General features: G+C 43.1%; 1 long non-coding RNA gene across 2 annotated transcripts in view; it reads right to left on the bottom strand.

Annotated features, from left to right (window-relative positions):
* The window catches only part of LOC149124599 (uncharacterized), a 154,641-nt gene that overhangs the window by 5,948 nt on the left and 126,077 nt on the right, over positions 1-22,616 (bottom strand). The window contains exon 1 of one of the 2 annotated variants that reach the window (XR_016213300.1): positions 13,192-13,296. The exons of the other annotated variant lie outside the window; for it this stretch is intronic. This is a non-coding gene — a long non-coding RNA (uncharacterized LOC149124599). Of the gene's footprint in view, positions 1-13,191; positions 13,297-22,616 lie in introns of those variants that run through there. 2 annotated transcript variants of the gene reach the window in all.

Genomic DNA, 22,616 nt, shown 5'->3' with positions numbered 1-22,616 from the left:
AAGGCTTCAGAATCCACTCCCAGATAACAGCTTCTCTCACAGGGAAATCTGCCCAGACAAGCCTGCTGATAAAGGTGCTCCAGGGGAGAATCCGCTCCCTACAGTTCTTCCCACCAGCCCCACTGTGGGCATGAAGGGTGCATTCCTCCATTTTCTTTGCACAACTTTTAAAAAAAAATAGTTATCTCAAAGTCAGAGTCTCTCTCTGTCTCTCTCTCCCTGTCTCTCTTCCTCTCTCTCTCTCTCTCTCTCTCTCACACACACACACACACACACACACTGAGAGAAAGAGAGAGCGAGCTTCTATCCCTTGGTTTATTGCCCGCATGCCTCCAATTGCCCAGGCTGGACCAGGATGAAGCCAGGAACCTCGAACTCCATCCTGTTCTCCCACATGAGTGGCAGGAGCCCAAGCATTTCAGCCATCATTTGCTGCTTTCCAGGTACATTAACAGGGAGCTGGATTGGAAGTGGAGCAACTGAGACTTAAACCTGTGCTTATATGGGATGCTGGCATTGCTGATGGCAGCTTAACCTACTGCACCACAATACTCTCCCTGTTTTAACAACTCTGTCATCAACTCCTTCAGTTTCCTTTTCCTGTCTTTCTTTCAACTTATTCATTTAATGGTGCCAAGTGTCCAGTTCTTATGGAAGCTGTGTGCCTTTATGTCTCCCCCAAGAAGAGCACTTGACAAATACAAAGTGGAACTCTTTATAGGGACAGGTGTCATTCTATTTGAGATGTCAGCTATCATGATTGACAATAATAATCTCATTTACTTTCCATTAGGCAGTGCTATGTGTGTGTGTATGTGTGTGTGTGGTGTGCATGCATACTGCACATGTGCTGTGTTGTGTCCATGTCTCCTTAAGCCCACATGCATGCATTTGTTCACTTATTGGTGCCTAGTTGGCCAGGTTTCCCCGAGGGCTGTCCCAGCCTCCTGGTGCCTGCCCAGAACCCTGCATCTGTCAATGAGAAATCAAAGTGGCTGAACTACGCAGTTTACAGCAGTTCATCAAGAGACAGGCCTGGATACATTCCCAAAGGCCAGGCCTGTGAGTTAAGACTGCAAAGAGCCTGACTTGCAAGCCTCCCCCCCACTCTCGGGCCTTCCTCTGTTTATTCTATCAGCCCTGTTTATCCTTTCAACTCTGGGTTCTCAGAACGACTCATCACACTGCACCCAGCCTGTGCAGACACACAGAAAACATCAGAAAGAATGAGCACAGTCCTGCTGATTCATTCACTAAGCCATTTGTTAACAAGCTGGTTTGGGGCTTCTCTCTTCCATAATTTTTCAACACTTGAGGAAAATGGTCAGCTGTTCTCAAAATAGCCTGAATAATTGGGAATTTTAAATAATCTTTATTAGTATAGTCTCATGTAGAAACATGTCTGATCAAAATAGTTAATGAAATAATTTGGAAATCCAGACTTTGCCAAACAGACATGTAAAATATTAGACACAGAGCCAGCCAACATTTAGTGAACATTTGCTGATGCAGGCCTGGTTTCCCCAGATTTAAAAGGTGGAACTGAACAATGCAGAACTTGTCATAGCACCAAGTGAGGATTTACCAAAAGCAAACTGGGCATGGTATGCAGCAGAGAGGCAGTGGTCTGACATATCCAGATTCAAAATGAATTCACACTTGCCGTGTTACCTGGAGCAACTGCTATGTTGTCACTAAGCTTCAGTGTTCACATCTCTAAAATGGGGCTCATAAGAGAAGTCTCCTACCTCAGTAGATTTGTATTGTGATCAAAATTAGGAGATGCATGTAAAGCACTTGGCCAACTACATTTTTTAGCTTATAGTAAGCCCTTAATAACAATTGGACATTCTCATCTTACAATGTCTTTAAAAACTAGAAATTTAAAATAATTTTAAAACCTAGGAAACAACATCTCTTTGGGGAAAATATCTGACTCCCAAGCAGGTAATGGAACATCTTGGAAATGCAGGCTGTTCCCAGCAGACTTCTTAAAGTGCCAGGGACGAAGGCTCGTACCCTACTGACACTCAATAAGCATTTATTGATGCTGACCATGGTTTCCTCAGATTTAAAATAAAACGTCTGGAAGAATTACAGAATCACTTGTGGTTATTCCTGAAATATTATGGCATCAACATGAAAATTCAAACCACCACCACCAAAAAAAAAAAAAAAAAAAAAAAAAAAAAAAACACAACAACAAAAAACAAAAAAACCTGAATACTAATTTCATTTAAGAGACTGGAATGACCCTAAATACAAGGATTGCATGCAAGGCAGAGATTCATAAAATTTTAAGAGCAGAATTAGGAAAGATTTCTTAGAAATGGAGGGAGTCTCACCAACCTCAGCAGGGAGGCATCTTCATCTAGGAGCCAGTTGACTCTGTGGGGCGGGGTAACAGCGCCAGGGAGAGGCCTGCAGGGTCCCGTGTGGGACCACGGATCCCGTGCCTTTAGCCAATGGGCCACCCAATTACACTGCAATAACACTGGCTGAGTCATTCAGAGCCAAGTTCAAACAGATGATCTCACAGGGAGCCCCCACACATAGATGGAGAAAATTAGGGGAAACTATAGTTTACATTTTTTCCTTTTTATCAGGTAGAGTTTGCAATATGACAATGATGAAGCTGTAGGGGAGACTTTTAAGAGAGTTTATTCTGGCCTCCTACTCATGCACTGAAATGCACCATTTGCCTTTCTCAGCTTCCTTTAATTTTAGTCCTGAAAGAACCATTTATCTTAGTATACGCTCTCACTTGGAGCAAAGGAAGCGAAATGTGTCTAATTCAACATGCACTGAATAATTCAATATTTTACCTTCTTCCTTACAATAAGTCCCTAATCTTTAGGTATAAACTTTTTAAATGAACTGCTTGCTCTTCACTAAATATTAAAATTGATCTCTGGAACACTTAAAATGCCAGACTGTGCAACTGTGTGGTGCAATCACACACACACACATACACACACATACACACACATGCATACACACACACATGTGCATTTCTCTAGGTAGAAAGGAAAAGGAATCAGCAGGGACTGCTGCTTTGACTTGCCTTCCAGTTATTTGAAATTTTCTACTGCAGAGCAGAACCACAACAGCAAACTCTGTGCAAGAAACCAACACGTCTCCATGTTAAGGGTTGGCTGTAGGTTGTCATGAGAATGTAGAGTTTATGGGAAGTCAGCCTTTTTTATGGGTAAGTATGTATCTTGGTTTCATCTGTTGAAACTGCAGAGCTGTGTGAGCTTGGCGGGGCCTTCCTGCCAGGACTTTTGAGAAACACACCTGGACATCTCCGCAGCCTGCTGGCCTGATGTTCACACAGCCGAGTTAAGGAGGGTCTCTGCTCAAGCATCAACACACAGGTTCACTTTGTCCTTGTGTATATTAAAATGCTTGGCAACATGTATAGGCTGAGTGTGCTGTTGGGCAGACTTCTTTGAACGAAGAGGAGTCATGCTGAAATTCTGCATCACAGAAAGTCGCCGCTTTGTCCCAGGGTTGGTCTCAGGCCCCTGGTTCAGAAGCCAGCATGCCTCTCTGTGTTGACAACACGGAGACGTCACGGAAATGAAGAAGTGCAGTCCCGTCCATTGGCTGCTCTGGCAGGAAGGAAATTTGAAGTGTAACTTTTTTAGGTTATAAATATGATTCCCATATAATCATGAGCATGCGGCAAAGATTTATTTAATTCATTAATGAGGGAATGAGCAGAAAGACAAAACTGATACAAACAGAATCTGAAGAACTGAACAGATACTGGAACTGGAGAATGAATGTGAATAAGATCGCTAGATCATATAGAACACTGGTTAACGTCACACAGGGCAAACCAGAATCACTTGATCACTTGTATCTCTACTGGAAAAAAAAAAAGCTACAAATTATCATGTCATTTCATAGAGTCTGAGCCTGAATCATTAGCAGATAGCAATCAAACAGGGACATTCTTCTAGAAAACCAAATAATCTCCAATGGGCCTTTTGAGAAAATACTCCCAAAAGTCCATGAAAGAACATGTAGTCATCCCTTTGCCTTATTTCAAGTTGAATGCTTTATCTTCACATCAGTAATGTGCTTTCTTGGAGGGAAGGGTACCTGTGTAGGAAGATAATTGAGGCCAAGGGATGCACAACTGTAGAGTTCAATAGGGCAACGTTGCCACTCAAACCATGTTGGAGATAAAAAGTACAGAGTTGGAGGCAGAAGCAACAAAAGTGTTCCTCAACAAAATGTGGTGTATCCACCAATCCAGATGTGTGTTCTAAGAAGAAAGAATGGTCCCCACCTGCCTAGTACCAAACTATGTATCCCCAGGAACTTTTTTTTTTTTTTTTTTTTTTTTGCAGGCAGAGTTAGACAGTGAGAGAGAGAGACAGAGAGAAAGGTCTTCCTTCCATTGGTTCACCCCCTAAATGGCCGCTATGGCCGGCACACTGTGCAGATCCGAAGCCAGGAGCCAGGTGCTTCCTCCTGGACTCCCATGTGGGTGCAGGGGCCCAAGCACTTGGGCCATCCTCCACTGCCTTCCCGGGCCACAGCAGAGAGCTGGACTGGAAGAGGAGCAACCGGGACAGAATCCAGCGCCCCGACCGGGACTAGAACCCAGTGTGCCGGTGCCGCAGGTGGAGGATTAGCCTAGTGAGCCGTGGCGCCAGCCCCCAGGAACCATTTTTGAACTATCTGTGGTGCTAGACTGTGACTTAACTCACAATGGGACTGCTAAGATGCCAGTCTGACTATGTGGGCTGCAGCTCACATCAGGAAAACCATGAAGCAATTTAGCACAGTGGGCAGCCTGAGCAGCTGAGGGCCCTCTGGTGCCTGTTAAAAGCCAGCAGGAGCCATGGAAGAGGTGCATTGGTCAGAGACCAAGGTGTAGTCCCCAGGGCTGCAAAGTGCTATCTGGCCTTTGAATCAGCACTCAGAGCAATTCCTTCCCTGCTTTTAGCATTTCTTGCTTCCAGGTAAGAGTTAAATGAAGAAAAAAATTCAACCTAATATTCACTAAACATTGGGGACCAGCTCTCTGATGAGCGTATTTGCATCTTTTCTGAATAACACCCAGACTTTGGTTTCCGGCCCCAGAAATACTGGTTGCCTTGCAAAATGTGCAAAGAAAACTTGTCCAAGGGCAAAACCCTCACTCTTCTGTGATGTGACTTAATTATAAATGGTCTACATGCCCCAGCAGAAAGTAAGAGCCATCATGTACGAAGCTTGGGCGCACACCCACAAATTGTTTTTATTCCCCACAAACTTGATAAATCTTCACAATGGGGCAGTCATGTCTTCTCTCCCTCCCTTCCTTCTGCTTTCTTCCTTCCTTCTTTCTTCCCTTCCTGACCAATAGAAACATTCTCTACTTCTTTATGGAGAATCACCCAGAGGCTCTGGAATGCTGATTCAGATAGAACATTAAGCCCAGTGGCATTTTAAAATCCAAGCCCCTTGTGGAGTCAGAGGAGAGCTGACCTCCTGACCTCCCACTTGCAGCCAGCATATTTTACCACCTGCTCATTACCTTCTCAGCATTATAAAAACTGAGAATACTCGTTGATTTGCAAAACCATTCACTAACCCTAACTCTCAAACCTGCACCAAAAACAAAACCCATCACAGCCTCCATCCTTAAAGTGAGGATTTGAAGCAAGCAAACTGCCAGCACAAATAAAATGCCCCTTTAGAACCAAATGAAATTGCCCTTTCTGACTTAAGAATCTCTTCCTTTGATCTGCTTCACTGTAGACCAATTCAGTGAAGATTATGGGGTTTTAAATTGGGGTGTGCTTCCAAAACACAAACAGATCTCAGGCACAAAAAGGCATCCTGCTTAGGAAAGCTGGTCGCTTACTGTCCTTTTGTTTTGCTTTACTTATTTTTGTTTTCAGAAATCCTAAATTTTTTAGCAACAGGTGCAACACAACTCAACCCACCCAAAAGTTCCAGTCTTTCCAGTTCAGACTGTCCCCAGACATGGAACGACTCCAGAATGGCGAGCCAACAAAGTCATTACGACAAGCTTAGAGAAATCTGTAAAATTCTTAAACAGCTAACTAATAACTTAACGGCTGGAGAAATCAAGGAGAATTAAATGGAAATATTCACTCTGATTTTTATATATATAAAGTGTCAGAAAGCAAGCCACAGGAAAGGAGCGGTGAGCTGGAGGGAGAGGCGGGGAGGCCAGCCTCAGAGTAGCAAGGCTCAAAACTGTAGGTGCTGTAAAATGTGCTGTTCGTTTGTCCTAAGTGCTTTCCCCTCCCTTGCCTGGCTGTGCCAACTCACAGGCTCTTGTAAACTCTCCCAAATTTTATGGTCTTTTAGGTACAGATGCTCATCAGCTGAAAGGTGCACAGCAACTATTTCACAGAAAATAAACTTGAGAGTATTTTTATGTGATCTGTGCTCCAAGGCAGCAAGGGAAGAAACAAGAATCCAACACCCAGGCCATTTTAAAGTTGTGAGCTTAGCCAAACCTCCAACCAAATGTGTGTCTTAGACTGGTCCCCTCAGCCCCCTGCCACATCCCTCCCACCAGAATATGAGCGGACTTCAAAAGAGCTCATGGGAAAAATGGAATTACAAGGTAAGTTTCTTTTGGTGTGAAATATTTTTGAAACTTCTGCACAGTTTGTCATGATACATATCCTCCATCAACCTTTCGAAGACCCCTCGTATCATCGTTGGGGTAACTTGATGAAGCGTCACCGTTGGCACAGCTTGGCTTGGTGTCCAGCAGTCTGGACACTTCCCAGGATCCCCTGCAGGCAGCACAGGGGTCAGTGTGAAGATTCTACTGAAACAGCATTTTTGAGCTTTGGAGGTTGCAACTAATGATAGGAAGAAAGGGTTCACAACCGCACAATCAACTGGGGCATGAAAGTGATGTCTATATCCCTATGGGGGTACCTGAAAATGAACTCCCAGTTTAGCTTTTTGGGAATAAAGCAAATGTTTAAAGTAGCCTGAAGTGAAACTTGAATGTTTCATTCGGCCCAGCTGCATCTGAGGCTGGCGCTGGGGCAGGGGGAGGAAGTGGTGGTTTCTCTTTGAAGCCTGGCTGCTGCAAGTGCAGGAGCAGCCAAACTGCAGGGGGAAGCGGTGTCCCCAGCCCACCGGCCTCCTCCAGAGTGACACACAGACTACTTGTCCTCCTGCTTCCTTCTCCCAAGCAAAAAAGGAAGAAGGAAAACAAGAAGCATGCAAAGATGAGTTGGACATTGTAGGGTTTTGGATGCAAACGTTTTTGTGGCAATGAAATTTGAAGGAAATCGAGCTGCCTGAAGGAGCAGGAGGAACTCTGTCAAATGCTGAGCAAACGGAGGAGGGGGAAGGGGAAACTTTCCTGTTTTGATTAAAAAGGAATTGAGGTTCAAGAAACAAAAGAGAAGAGAAGTACAAGTGAGGAGAGTTCTCCACTGTATCCAAATCACTTTCTGCCTTCGGCAAAATTCTCCTCTCTTTGCCCTCTAAAAAAATGTACCAGTGGAAGGTCCTGGGGTTCATTCCTTCATTCTGTTCACTTTTCTAGGTCTCCTGACTGCTTGATGATCTTACTCATCTGTTTGTTGACAAACCTTCAACCGGTTCTCTGTCCTGAACTCCAACCCCCAAATGTCCACTTGGACCCATACATCTCTACTTAGACATCTCAAGACATTATCAGATCTAACATGTGCAGAAAACGGATTTCCTGATCTCTGCCTCTCTTGGTGTTTACCGCCTCTCACAAAAGGACAATTCCTTGCCCCAGCCCGAGGACATCTTTGCTCATCTTTTGCTCCTACCCTCCTTCCACTCCTTCAACAAATCCTCCCCACTCTACTTTGAAAATATATCCTAAGTCTGACTACTCCTTTCCATATTGTCTGTTTTGCCCCTCCTCGTAGAGGTCTGGTTCATACCAGGCGGTCTATAATAACTGAGTGGTCACTTCTGGAGCCAATGAGAAGTGAAGGCAGGCTGCTGTTGGATTGACTCATACGCAGCTGCAGTTGATGCTACAGACACTGCAATAACACCACAGAGCTGGGGCTGGGGACGAGAGAGCATGGGCGATGTCCCTGCTTAGGGAAGTCAAATGGCTTACTTATGATCGCCTGCAGCGTAAGCAGGTGGAATGTCATGGCTCAGCCCCATCTACTTTCTCACGTATCCACTCAAAGCCACTAACCTAGGCAAACCATCAACAAGCACCATTATTCCCTTTCGCGTGGGTTGTTCTGATTGTAGCTGCGTTCATGTCAGTCCCATGTGTCATTTTCCCTTCTCCCTCAATTTGGGAAAAGAAAAGAAAAACCTACAGACTTCCGATTCTAAATTCTAAAATCGGCTTTGTTCTTTGAAGGATTTTTTTTTCTATGTCATTGAATTTAAGATTTTTAAGGTGTTATAGAATTTACAAAGCAGAAAATTTGTAGAATTTATATATAATAATGAAAAACCACTGCACACATAAAAAGCTTAACAATATTGAACATTATTCAACTGGGAAAAATAATCACAGAAATTAAGTCAAATGATTAATATTTAAATAAAGTAGTAGGATCTGAAGATAAATACATAAATTACATGAGCAGGTAGTCCTCCTTTTCTCCTTTTAAAAGTCTAGGCTATAGGGGTGGGCATTTGCTGCAGGCATTAAGTCATCTTTTAGGGAGCCTGCACCCCATACTGGAGTGCCTCTGTTTGAGACCCAGCTCCTCCACTTCTGATTCACCTTCCTACTAATATGCATCCCGGGAGGCAGCTCTGATGGCTCAAGGACTTCGGTCCCTGCCAGTCATGCGGGAGAGCCAGGTGAAGTTCTGGGCTCCCGGCTTCAGCCTGGCTCAGCCCCAGCTATTATAGGTATTTGGGGATTGAACAAGTGGATGGGAGATCCCTTTCCTTGTCTTTCAAAAAGAAACAAATGTCTGGGCCGGTGCCGCGGCTCACTAGGCTAATCCTCCGCCTAGCAGCGCCGGCACACCAGGTTCTAGTCCCGGTCGGGGCGCCGGATTCTGTCCCGGTTGCCCCTCTTCCAGGCCAGCTCTCTGCTGTGGCCCGGGAGTGCAGTGGAGGATGGCCCAAGTGCTTGGGCCCTGCACCCCATGGGAGACCAGGATAAGTACCTGGCTCCTGCCATGGGATCAGCGCGGTGCGCCGGCCGCAGCACACCGGCCACGGTGGCCATTGGAGGGTGAACCAACGGCAAAAGGAAGACCTTTCTCTCTGTCTCTCTCTCTCACTGTCCACTCTGCCTGTCAAAAAAAAAAAAAAAAAAGAAAAGAAAAAAAGAGGAAGAAACAAATGTCTACGATACACACACACATACACAAATAAAATCTCAACATCAAAGTCTCCAAGAAAAGATGTGTGTTAGAGTCTATAGAGTAATGTGGCTAAAGAGACCTTGACTGAAGAAAGCCTACGTAACACAAAACACAAAATTTCTTGTATCAATGTCCCAGCAACAGTGTGTGAATGCTCATTTCCCATCATTCTCACCAGCATGGGATATTGCAGGTTTAAAACTACTTGATGAGAAATTATGTCCGGTCATTTTAATGCTGACTGTGTAAAAATTTCACATGACATATTGGTCATTTGTATTTCTTGAGGGATTGCTTGTTTTTAGACCTTACCCTTTTCCTTCTTTCCTTAAAATATTTTTATTATTAGAGCCGGTGCTGTGGTGTAGTGGGTAAAGCTGCCACCTGCAGTGCCAGCATCCCATATGGGTGCTGGTTCCAGTCCTGGCTGCTCCACTTCTGATCCAGCTCTCTGCTATGGCCTGGGAAAGCAGTAGAAGATGGCCCAAGTGCTTGGGCCCCTGCACCTGTGAGGGAGACTTGGAAAAAGCTCCTGGCTTCAGATCTGCACAGCTCTTGTGTTGTGGCCAACTAGGGAGTGAACCAGTGGATGGAAGACTTCTCTCTCTCTCTCTCTCTCTCTCTGCTTCTCCTTCTCTCTCTGTGTAACTCTGACTTTCAAGTAAATAAATAAATCTTTAAAAAAATTTTATTTCTTCTTCGAAGCTCTTTATGTATTCAAGCTACTAATTTCTTGTTTCCTACACGCATTACAAGTATTTTCTTCCATGCTATTGTTTTTTTTTTTTTAAGATTTATTTATTTATTTGAGAGGCAGAGTTACAGACAGAGAGAGAGAGAGAGGTCTTCCATCCCCTGGTTCACTTCCCAAATGGCTGCAAAGGCCAGAGGTGGGTTGACACAAAGCCAGGAGCCAGGAGCTCCTCATGTGGGTGCAGGGGCCCAAGGACCTGGGCCATCTTCTACTGCTTTCTCAGGCTGTCATCAGAGAGCTGGGTTGGAAGTGGAGCAGGAGCCAGAACTTGAAACACCATCCAAATGGGATGCCCATGCTTCAGGTGGAGGCTTAATCTACTGTGCCACAGTGCTGGCCCCTATTGTTAGATTTTTAACAATAAAAATTTAGGGGTGGGCATTCGCCTTAAACACCAGTGAAGATGCCCATGTTGGGGGACAGCATTGCAATGTAGCAGGTTAAGCTGCTACCTATGATGCTGGCAGCCCATATGAGTTCAGGTTTGAGTTCTGGTTGCTCCACTTCCAATCAAGTTCCCTGCCAATATGCCAGGCAAAGCAGCAGAGACTGGCCCAAGTGCTTGGACCTGTGCCACCCACATAAAAGGGAGATCTGGTTGGAGTCCCAGGCTCCTGGCTTCAGCCTGGCCCAGCCCTAGCTGGGCCTTCAGATTGCAGCCTTTGAAGGTGTGAACCAGCGGCTGGAAGATCAATCTCTCACTCTCTCTATCCATCTTTGTCCCCCTTTCTCTCTCTGTAATTCTGCCTTGCAGATCAATAATTCAATCTTTGGGGGGAAAAGTGCCTATGTCCCATATTGGAGTGCTTGGGTGCAATGCCTGTCTCTAGTTCCTGACTCCAGCTTCCCGCTAATGCAGGAGGCAGTAGCAGTGATGGTTCATGACAGGAAAACCTGGATTGAGTTCTCAACTCCCAGCCTCAGCCTCTGCCTAGCACTAGACCTCATGGGTACCTGAGGAGTGACCAGCAGCTGCGAGTTCTCTCTACATATCTGTCTGTCTGTACCTCTTTCTCTCTGTGTGTTTGTGAAGGTCTCTTCTTCTCAAATAAATAAATATATAAATAATTTTAAAATTTAAAAGTTAATGTCTTTTGAAATTGTATACAGTAAAATACATCTTTATTTTTCTTCTTGGCTTTATCCACTGAATTTACCAAAAAAGACATCTTTGAATCTCTTCTAACATTTTTAGACTTACATTTAATATCTAGATTTTTAGCTTATTTTCCTGTATGTTAAGAAAGGGAACCTAACAATGTTTTCTTCCAAAAATATCTGCTAATACAGTTTCTTAAAGGTTCACTCTTATCCACCTGATTTGAAATGCCTTAACAAATCTTAAGTTTATATCTTTTACATACACACACACTTGAGTCTGTGTCTAGATTCTACTCTGTTTTGCTAGTGTACTTGTCCTTTCCTTTGTAAGTACCAAATCATTTTTGCTACAGTAGCTTTAGAATATGCTGAAATATCTGGGCAAATCTCTTTCCTCTAGTCTTCTTCAAAAACATATTGGCAAGTCTTGATACTTTTTCTTGATACTTTTCCACCAAGTTGTATAATAATTAATAATATATATTTATATTAAATGAGTACATAAATGTTCTTAGTTTCCTAAAAGTGATCACTTATGTTCAATTGAAATAGCATTAAACTTGTATATATCTTTGAGAACTAACAAGAACACAGGAAAATTATGTCCTTTGCAACAAGACACATAATAGTAACACATTTAAATGAGCCACAGTAAACATGGTTACCTAAATAAATCAGTAGAAGATGGTTAAATGACTTATGATGTATCCACATGCAGTAATTAGTCTCCAGTATACCTCCTGGGATTCATGCTCATTTCTAGACGCCCCCTTTATTATATCAAGGCTGGCATGTGTAACTAACAGAATGAGGCAAACGTGATGCTAATAGCCGGGGTCTCAAGTTTCACATATTCTACCTTGGTCTCTGGGAACATGTGCTCAAGGGGGATCCACCTGCTGCCTAACAACTGTTCTAAGAAAGCCCAGGCTGGTTGCCTAGAGAGGCCACGTGGAAGGGAGAAAATGCTCAGCTAGTCTCAGGCTCCTCCAGTCAGCCTAGCAGAGGCAGCAAACACTTGTAAATAAAGTCACCGTCTTGGATATTCAACTCAGTCAAACCTTGAACTCCAGGCCCAGCCACGCATTGACAGCAACCTCATTAGTGATTTCAAATGAGAACCACACAACTGATCTCAGTCAACCCACAGAACTATGTGGGGCAAAATGGTGATTTTAAATCGTTATGTTTTGGAGTGGGTAGTTATGTGGCCACAGATACCCACAACAATAATTGGTACCTGGAATTTGAGTGCTAACATAACAAACTAAAACATCTGACAGTGGCTTTGAATCATACAGTGGGCAAAGGCCAGAAGCCTTCCAAAGACATGTGGATAAGGTTATTGGAGAAAGAGAGCTCATGTTGACAAGAGCTAAAAACTTTGTGGAAGATAGAAAATATTTCCAATGAGTTAGTGATTCTGATTAGAGACTTACAGGTAGAATACTGACAGTACCAAATAAGAGATGATGTAGAAACAGAACTCTTACTTTTTAAATATAACTTAGAGAAAATACAGAGTGCCTACGATAATCTGTGCAGCTGGCAAAAGGATCTTAAAGTCAGAAATACTCTTACAATTCATTCAGATAAAGAGATACAGCTGGTAAGACATTAATGAAGCTTTAGAAAGACTTAAGATTTTTCTCTAAGAGATTTATGAATATTGCTCTTGTCCAACTGAGTGAACCCCAATAAGATTCATAAGCAATGCACAAAACAGTTAAGAGAATAGTACTTCAGAGAAACATCATCAGCTTGAACTGTAAGGGACAGGACAATTCAAAATGAAAAGAGCCCCTAGGGTTCCAATATTCTACAGTTAGCAAGCACACTGAGATAGCCACTGACTTGCAATTCAACTAGGTGCAGTCCATTTCTTGTGAATAAGGAAAAATGGCCGAGAGTGCAGAGATAAGAACCATGCAGAACTACTTCCCAACAGCAGAGCGCGGCCCCATATTATAACTGGCAATACGTGTCAGCATTGCTATTTAACAGTACCTGCTGTATGCGTCTAGCTCACCACCCTCCTCCCTTTTTGTTACGTCTTTTTTACTGTTGTATTTTGGGTCTAGAGGCCATATTTAAATTATGCAGGACACACTCAAGGAGTTGCACCTGAGAAACAGCACAGGCACTGCCTCCTTTGAACCCAGGCCTGATTTAGATAGTGAGATCCTGCAGCTGGAGCCTAGGCCTATGAAGAGGTGAGGCCTCCGGGCAGTCTTAAGGACAATAAGTGTATTAATTACATGGGAGAAAGGTAAATTGTGTGGCCACAAGGTCATCTAGAGTACTTATCTCCAAATGGCCACCATCAATTCTCTCCTTTCCTGTATGCATATAGCACACCCCATCAGGAGCACAGCTCCAGCCGCTGCAGCCATCTGGGGACTGAACCAACAGAAGGAAGACCTTTCTCTCTGTTTCTCTCTCTCTCACTGTCTATAACTCTACCTGTCAGATAAATTTTTAAAAACTTAAAAAATTAAAAAAAGCAGTGGAGGATGGCCTAAGTGTTTGAGCCCATGTATCCATGTAGGAGACCCAGAAAAAGCTCTTGGCTCCTGGCTTTGGCCTGGTCCTGGTCCCAGCCACTAAGGCCATTTGGGGAGTGAACCAGCAGATGGAAGATCTCTCTCTCTCTCTCTCTCTCTGCTTCTTAAATAATATTTTTTTAAAAAAATAAATATCTCCTATGTTGATCAACAGAGTGATAGACACATACATAGAAAAGTGTTTAGCCATATACTAGGTATATGTACAAATATGTATCTATAAGCATAGCAAAAATCAGTCAATCAGCATTCCAAACTGCTAATAGCAGTTATCTCTAAGGACTGAATTAGATGAACAGAGGGAGGTGAAACTTTTGTTTCTTCATATGAATTTTAAGAATGTGCTGGGATTGTAATTTTTTGCTTTGGAGGCTTTTTCAGGATATTTTACAATAAAGTTTAAATTTAAAACTTACCGCATATATACATATGTTAGTCATTTTTTTTTTAACTCCAAAGAGTGCTACTATGTGGAAGCCAGTGTTTCTTGTTATTAAGTTATAACAACATTACCAACCATCCTTTTAAGGTCACAAATCATTCTAGGAAAATTACCTATTTTCAAGATCAAAGAAAGACTACATATTTGTTGTGGGGGGGGGAGACTGGAATAAATACAGACGATTCTGCTGTAAGGCTATATACTCTTGAAAAACTTGAAGTTCTACACAAAGTCAGGCATTGCCAACTACAGGGCTCATCAGTAGAAACCAAGTGTAGGCAGCCCCTAAAACCACACAGAACTGTGTAACAAGAGCCATCAGGACAAGAGCACAGTTGAGTCTGGGTAGCATTTTTCCACCATCAGGCAGATGATCTTTTTCAGCTTTAAATACCAGAGCCTACAATTCCTTCCTCAAGAGGAAAGTCCTCCTAGGGCATTTGCTTCTAATGGAGACCAGTTTTCATCACAATCTACAAACATCTCAAAACTCTACAGAAATTCAAAAAACATGTGCTGGTTTATAAATACTTTTAATTCTACTTTAGCTTTGTTTCTGGAAGTACTTTGATAAGGCCTTTTCATTAGCTGTAAGCAAGCTTGCCCTTGGGGCTGGCGCTTGGGGTAGCAGTAAAGCCGCAGCCTGCAGCACTAGCACCCCATAAGCTGGTTCGAGACCCATCTGCTCCATTTCTGATCCAGCTCCCTACTAATGGCCTGGGAAAGCAGTGGAAGATGGCCCAAGTGCTTGGGCCCCTGCACGCACATGGGAGACCCTGAAGAAGCTCCTGGCCCCTGGCCTTTGCTGCCATTTGGGAAGTGAACCAGTAAATGGAAGAGCTCTCTCCCTCTGTCCTTGTAACTCTTTCAAATTAAAAAAATAAAAAAGAAAAAAAAATAAAGAAAGAAAATCTTTAAAAAAAAAAAAAAAAAAAAAGGAAGCAAGCTTGCCCTTGAACTCTTCATCACATTAAGGCATTGGGGAAAAAAACTCTCACATGAACCTCCATGACTTCATGATACTGGCATTATTCCCCTAGTGTCAACCACCTATGAGCTCACTGGAATTAAAGGAATTCATGTTAAAGCAGAACAGACTACGGCGCAGAGCGCAGAGTGGCATCACTGTGAAGTCAAACATCAACACAAATGTGCCCTCAGCATATCTCTGCAAGGTTCCTGCGTGGATCTGGCGGTCTTCCTTCCCATCGCGCTAATGAACTTTTCAGTCTTTTCCACTCTCCACAAATCTCTGGTTTGTCCTTTTCATCCACCTTCCTTCTTACTCTGAACAAATGGCAAAGAAAATGAAAGCTGTAAGACAGGAACTCAGACATGAACTCCTTTCATCTGCACCCACCCCTCTTTGTAGACTAGAATTAGCACTTCTCTTTTCTTTCCCTTTCTTTCTTTCCTTCCTTCCTTCCTTCCTTCCTTCCTTCCTTCTTTCTTTCTTTCTCTCTCTCTCTCTCTCTTCCTTCCTTCCTTCCTTCCTTCCTTTCTTCCTTTCTTCCTTTCTTCCTATTTATTTGACAGGTAGAGTTAGACAGTGAGAGAGAGAGACAGAGAGAAAAGTCTTCCTTCTGTTGGTTCACCCCCCAAATGGCCGCTATGGCCAGCGCGCTGCACTGATCCGAAGCCAGGAGCCAGGTGCTTCCTCCTGGTCCCCCATGCAGTTGCAGAGGCCCAAGCACTTGGGCCATCCTCCACTGCCTTCCCCGGGCCACAGCAGAGAGCTGGACTGGAAGACAAGCAAGCAGGACTAGAACCCGGCACTCATATGGGATGCCGGCGCCGCAGGCAGAGGATTAACCTAGCACTTCTCTTTCTAAGGCCAATCGCCCCGAACATCACGTTGTCACCGTAAGGATCCTTTCATCAGCTCTTCTCTCTCTGTTATATTCAGCGCTCTCTTAGATCTTCCTCACTGGCAAGTACACCTACTCAAGCTTCTCCCATCTACAAATGAAAAAACAAACCGACCCCTCCTTATACCTTGTAACTGGTCTCCCCACATTGATACCCCTTGTTCTTCCAGTCAGTTCTCCAGCCGATAGCCTTTATGATCTTTCCAACTTCTACCAAGTTATCGCTGCACTCGCCCCTCATTGAAACTCTTCAGTGGTTTCCCTTGTCCTTGCTATGACAAGCCCAGACCCTTCAGATGCCCAGCTTTCCAGCTTTAGTGTCCACCACCCTCTTCCCTCCCTCTCCATATTATAGTCTCGTGGCTCTTGCTTCAGGTCATCAAAGGCACTATTCCCCTGTGTCCCCAGGACTTTCGTACATGTTTCTCAAGAAAAGACCAGAGGTGGGCATTTGGCCTCGTGTTTACAGCATCAATTAGGATGCCCCTATCCCGCATTAGAGGACCTTGTTCTGATTCCCAGCTCCAGCCCCTGATTCAAGCTTCCTGCTAATAAGGACCCTGGGAGGCAGTGATGATGCCACGAGTGTTTGGCTTCCTGCCACTCACATGGGAGTCCTGGGTTAAGTTCCTGACTCTAAGCTCATCATCCCTGGCCATTGGGAGCATTTCAGGAGTGAACCTGTGGGTGAGAGCTCCTCTGCTCACCCATTTCCATTCATATAAATAAATTTTAAAATTTGTTTCAGTAAATTACCTGTTACTTCATTCTACACACTTCTCCCATTCCTGACCAGCTCACCTTGTTCAACAATTATTTTATTTACAGAAGATTTCCTAGAACCACAACATCTGATAAGTTTCCTTCAAAGTAATTAATTCTGAAATGCATTTATCTTTATGATTATTTTGTTAGTATTTATCTCCTTCCACCAAACCATGAACTCCATTAGAGAATAAAAATTGCAAGTTATTTTCATAAGGCTCAACTGATGGTAAGCAAAGTACCAAATACATTTTTGACAAATGAGAGAAGGAAGGAAGGAAGGAAGGAAGGAAGGAAGGAAGGAAGGAAGGAAGGAAGGGAGAGGGGAGAGGGGGAGGAAGAAGGAGGGAGGAAGGAAAGGAGGGAGGGATGGAGGGAGGGATGGAGGGAGGGAAGGGGGAGGGAGAGAGGGAGGAAGAGGGAGAGAGAGAGAGGAAGGGAGGAAGGGAGAGAGGGAAGAAACAAAAAGAAAAGGGAAGGGAAAGGAAAGAGGAAGGAAAAAGAGTGGAAGAAAAGGAAGGAGAGAGACAGAGAAAGATGGAGGAGGGAAGAAGACAGAGGAAGGAGAGAGGGAAGGGGGAGAGAGAGAGAGAGAGAGAGAGAGAAGGAAGGCAGGCAGTCAGGAACAAAAGTACCCTGTATCCACCCAGCTCCTGTAATCTTAGCTAGAGTCCATTTGTGAAGAAGATAGATTCTGGTTTACTAAGGAAGAAGTTGTCATGGCCATATCACCGGTATTCCATTCCCGAAACAAACTGGATTATATGCTGAAGGAAAAGCCGGGCTAAGAGATCCAGAGCTGCCTTCGGCTCATCTTCTGTCCATCTTGCTAATCCCCAAAGGAGAGCTCTCACCACAAGGCATGGCAGTCCTCTCAGTTTCCATTATTCTTGGCATGATTGTTGAGTGACATTTCAATTACAGCCTTCTGGCTCCTGATTGCAGGGGCCATCTGAGCCGAAGAGAGTACGCTCTTAATCCTGCCTAGGAAACACAGTATCATATTCCAGTTTGGTGGCTGAATGTACCAGATGGGTACGCATGGCCAAGGCATTGCAGGCTTATGAACTTAATAGGGCATATATGCTTACTAGAGAAACTCTTGAGAGTACTTGGAAGAGATGACCAGAGGAGTTGAGTTTTTGGATCTATTTTTATGGCATCTGACCTGGAAGCTGCTTCCTCAGCATTAAATTAGAATCAGCTACTCCGGGAAGAGCTTCTGTAGAAAGGACAGATGCTCCTCACTTCTAAATCAACTCCTCAGAAGACTGTGGGAGAGCTTTTCTTGGGAATACTCAAGCAATTGAAGACAATTCAATATACCAGCTGCAACTAATGATAACAATAGCTACGCATTATGGATCTTCTTCTAGAAGCCTGGTGCTTCACCTAGCATTCTCAGCAGTGTTTCCTACCTGATTGTCACGTAGGAAATAGCTTTGCTGTTTTATATGTGAGGAAATAAGGGCCGGCGCCACGGCTCAACAGGCTAATCCTCTGCCTTGCGGCGCCGGCACACTGGGTTCTAGTCCCGGTCAGGGCGCTGGATTCTGTCCTGGTTGCCCCTCTTCCAGGCCAGCTCTCTGCTGTGGCCCGGGAGGGCAGTGGAGGATGGCCCAAGTGCTTGGGCCCTGCATCCCATGGGAGACCAGGAGAAGCACCTGGCCCCTGCCTTTGGATCAGCGCGATGCGCCAGCCGTGGCGGCCATTGGAGGGTGAACCAACAGCAAAGGAAGACCTTTCTCTCTCTCTCTCTCTCTCTCTTTCACTATCCACTCTGCCTGTCCAAAAAAAAAAAAAAAAAAGGAAATAAGACCTTAGGAAGATCAGATCCCCAAGGCTCTTCAGCTTACTGGTTAAAAAAAAAAAAGCCAAATTTAAAATTTCAGATTGCTGTTTCAGGTCATTCTACATCGAAAGCTCTCAACTTTTCTAGAGATAACACCAATGAAGATAGCTGAAGTAATGTGGAGACTATGACTTCCAGAAAAGATTCCACTTCTCCACTGTATCTGTATCTACTGCTTGTATCCTTCCTTCAACTCTTCAGGCCTTTCTCTGTCATCTCAAAACGCTGTCTCTCATATGGAGGAGCACAGAGTAAGACGTTCTGGGGGGATGGTCTGGATGGGCTGCAGTCAGGATCCCCCAAGCAGCACCCTCCTCTGTTGAATTTCAGAGCATCTCGGTCTCTCTCCTGTCACGACACACCAGCTTGTCATGGGTACCAGCTTGTGGTTCTCTGCAACACAGCTCCCAAGTGGGCTGAGTCAAGTCATAGCCCTGTTTGCATCTCAAGCAGCCTGTAGCTATTCTGGCACAGAGTAGCTGTTCAAACATGGTTTTTGAGTGAAAGTGCATCAAGCTGCCTCCTCACTTCTCGCCCGGAGCCTGAAGAATGCACATCACCCCTTTTTAAAGCAAAAACAATTTAGAGCAAAATAGAAAGCATATAGAAAAAGATCTCCAGGGTCACAGGACCAGCCTAAATCAGGATTAATGAGGAGAGCCAAAGATTTCCTCCACGCGCTACACCACCTCTCTAACAAGGCACAGTGCAGTGGTGATGGAAGAATTCTGTGAATGTGGATAGAGACCCTGTTTGAGACAAAGTGTCAAGGAAAAACCTGAATCTGAGGACAGAAATTAAGAAAAAGCCATCTGGAAAACCAGACCCCAGGCATTCAACACAAATTGTCATAAGAGGAAGTTAAAATCTATGGTGAATTGTGGCAACCATTCCCCAATTCCAACTCAATTCCTAACTAGATTGGCACAACAATACATATTAAAGTCCCAGCCAAAAGAAGCATGTTCAGTTCCAGGAATTAAAAAAAAAAAAAAAACACTTACCAGGGCCTGCATTGTGGCATGATGGGTAAAGCCAGCGCCTGCAGTGCTGGCATCCCATGTGGGCACTGGTTCAAGTCCTAGCTGCTCCACTTCCGATCCAGCTCTCTGTTATGGCCTGGGAAAGCAGTGGAGGATGGCCCAAGAGCTTGGGCCTCTGCACCCACAGGGGAGACCTGGAGGAGGTTCTTGGCTCCTGGGTTCAGATCTGAGCAGCTCTGGCCATTGCAGCCAACTGGGAATGAACTGGTGGATGGAAGGACCCCCCCCCTTCTCTCTCTGCCTCTCCTTCTCTGTGTAACTCTTTCAAATAAATAAATTAATTAATTTTTAAAAAGCCACTTACCTTAGTATCTACTGTTCAACAGAAGATGTGCAGCTTTCAACCAAAAATTACAAATCAATCAGGAAAAAAAAAAAAAAAAACAAGAAAAGATCATACTGTCATGAGTAAATCAACAGAAACAGACTAAGATGTAACAACACTGAGACCATGAACTTAAAGTAGTTATAATTTGCTAAAGGCTATAATGAGAAAGGGAGGCTTTGTGCTGAATCAGATGAGGAATTCAGCAGAGATAAAAACCAAGGGAGACTCCACTAGAAATGCTGGAAAGAAAAAAACACAGCAACAGACAGGAAGAATGTCTTTGAGTGACCTTAACTACAGGTAAATATCAATTTCCAAGTTGAAACACAAAAAGAACAAAAAAAGAATGGAATGAAAAATAAAATTGGACATGCAAAGGATGTAGGACAATAACATTTTTCATGACTGTTTAATTGGAATCCTACATGAAGAGAAGAAATAGAGCAGAAGAGACATTTGAAGATATCATGGTCAACAATTTTCTAAAATTAACAGTAGGCATCAAACCATAGATATAAGAACACAAAGAACACCAAAGAGGATGCACATAATAAAAAACAAACAAAATCAAAGAACAAATCCCAGACAAACCTTATAAAAACTGCTGGAAAACAAAAAAGGAGAAAGAGAAAAATTTGAAGGCAGCCAAAACTGAAAAACACGTTAATACTGAAATAAATAGCTAAATACATAAATAAATAAATAACTTTGGAGAAAGAGACACAGATCTCCTTTGCAGCAAAATTTCTAACACCTCTGTAACTACTCTCCCCTCAAGGAGAAGGCACATTACTCCCCATTTCCTAAGTACGCACTGTGTATACTAATGTCTTAGGGGAAGGGAGAGGAATCGCTTCGCAGTGGAGAAACTGAAGAACACGACCTTAGCCATGTCAAGACCAGCATCCATGCTGAAAAGTGACAGTATACAAAATATCATAGTATACAAAATATCACATACAAAACATCACAGTCCTCGAAGTAGAGAATAGTTTTGTGTTTGCTGGGGGTTATGGGAAAGAGGAAACAGGGAGGTATTAGCCAAAGGATACACAATTTCAGTTATAATATGAATAAGACTTAGAGGTCTACTACCTAATTTAGCGCCTGTAGACAACTATACTAGATTGTATACTCAAACATTTGCTTAGAAAATGGATCTTACATTAAGTTTTTATATCATAAATTGTTATAATAAATAGATAATAAGAGGAAAATTTGAGGGGTGATGTATAAGTTAATGGAATAGATCATTGTTCTGTTTACCAAATATATACTTATCTCCAAACTCACCAATCTGTATATATTAAACATGGGCAACTTTTTGTATGTCAATTATATTTCCATTTATGGTTTAAAAAGATAATAAAGTCAATATTGAAGATAAACTGAAATGATAAAATATTGAAAAGTATTCCCCAAAAATGTTGAGAAGGGAAAAAAATGAAGAACAGGGAAAAAATGCAAAACAGCAAGCAAGTTAACAGATTTTAACCCAACCATATCAATGATATCATTACATATAAACACTCTCAACACAGAAGTTAAAGATAGAGATTTTCAGATTGGATAAAAAAGCAAAACTCAAATATATGCTATCTACCACTAATTCACCTTGAATGTAACAACACAATAGGCTTAAAGGAAATATAAAAACATAAAGATACAAATAATAATCAGAAAAAACTTGTCATAGCTATATTAATATAAAATAAAGTGTACTTCAAAAGTATCATTACCAAGGAATAAGAAAGGCATAACATATTGACAAGTGGGTAAATAGCCCAAGAAGATATAAAAATATCAGATATGTCTTTGCTTAACAACAGAGCTTCAAATTCTATTTTATTATAATTTTTAAATCTTTAACATACAAAAAATTGTGCACATTTATAGGATACCATGTGGTGCTTGTATACATGATATAATGTTCATGAGGGGAAATACATCTATCCTCTCACTTAACATTTCTTTATGGTAAAAGCATTCAAAATCTTTTTTCTGATTTTACTTAAAAAGAAGTGTATAGTACATTATCACTTTATATAGTCAGGCTACTATGTGATAGAACCCATAACTTTAAAAAATAAAAAAGTCAGAGTTACATGGAGAGAGAAGGAGAGGCAGAGAGGGAGAGAGAGAGAGAGAGGTCTTTCATCACTGGTTCACTCCCCAATGGCTGCAACAGCTGGAGCTGTGCCAATCTGAAGCCAGGAGCCAGGAGCTTATTCCGAGTCTCCCACGTGGGTGCAGGGGCCCATGGACTTGGGCCATTTTGTACTGTTTCTCAGGCCATAGCAGAGAGCTGGATCGGAAGTGGAGCAGCCAGGACTTGAACCGGCACCCATATGGGATGCCAGCACTGCAGGCAGTGGCTTTACCTGCTACACCACAGCACCGGCCCTGACCCAGAACTTCTTATTCCTATCTAACTATAACTTAGTATTGATAATCAGTCTTGCCCCTTCCCTCCCTCTGCCCTACTATCTCCAGCCTCTGGTTACTTCTATTATACTCAGCTTCTATGCAATCAACTTTTTAGATTTGATATATGAGTGAGATTATGCACT

Source organism: Oryctolagus cuniculus, chromosome 9, assembly GCF_051225735.1.
Source record: "Oryctolagus cuniculus isolate XC-2025 breed Fujian yellow rabbit chromosome 9, ASM5122573v1, whole genome shotgun sequence".
NCBI classification, from domain to species: Eukaryota; Metazoa; Chordata; class Mammalia; order Lagomorpha; family Leporidae; genus Oryctolagus; species Oryctolagus cuniculus.
Note: the sequence above shows the minus strand (reverse complement) of the source record. Positions and strands in the feature narration are given on the sequence as shown.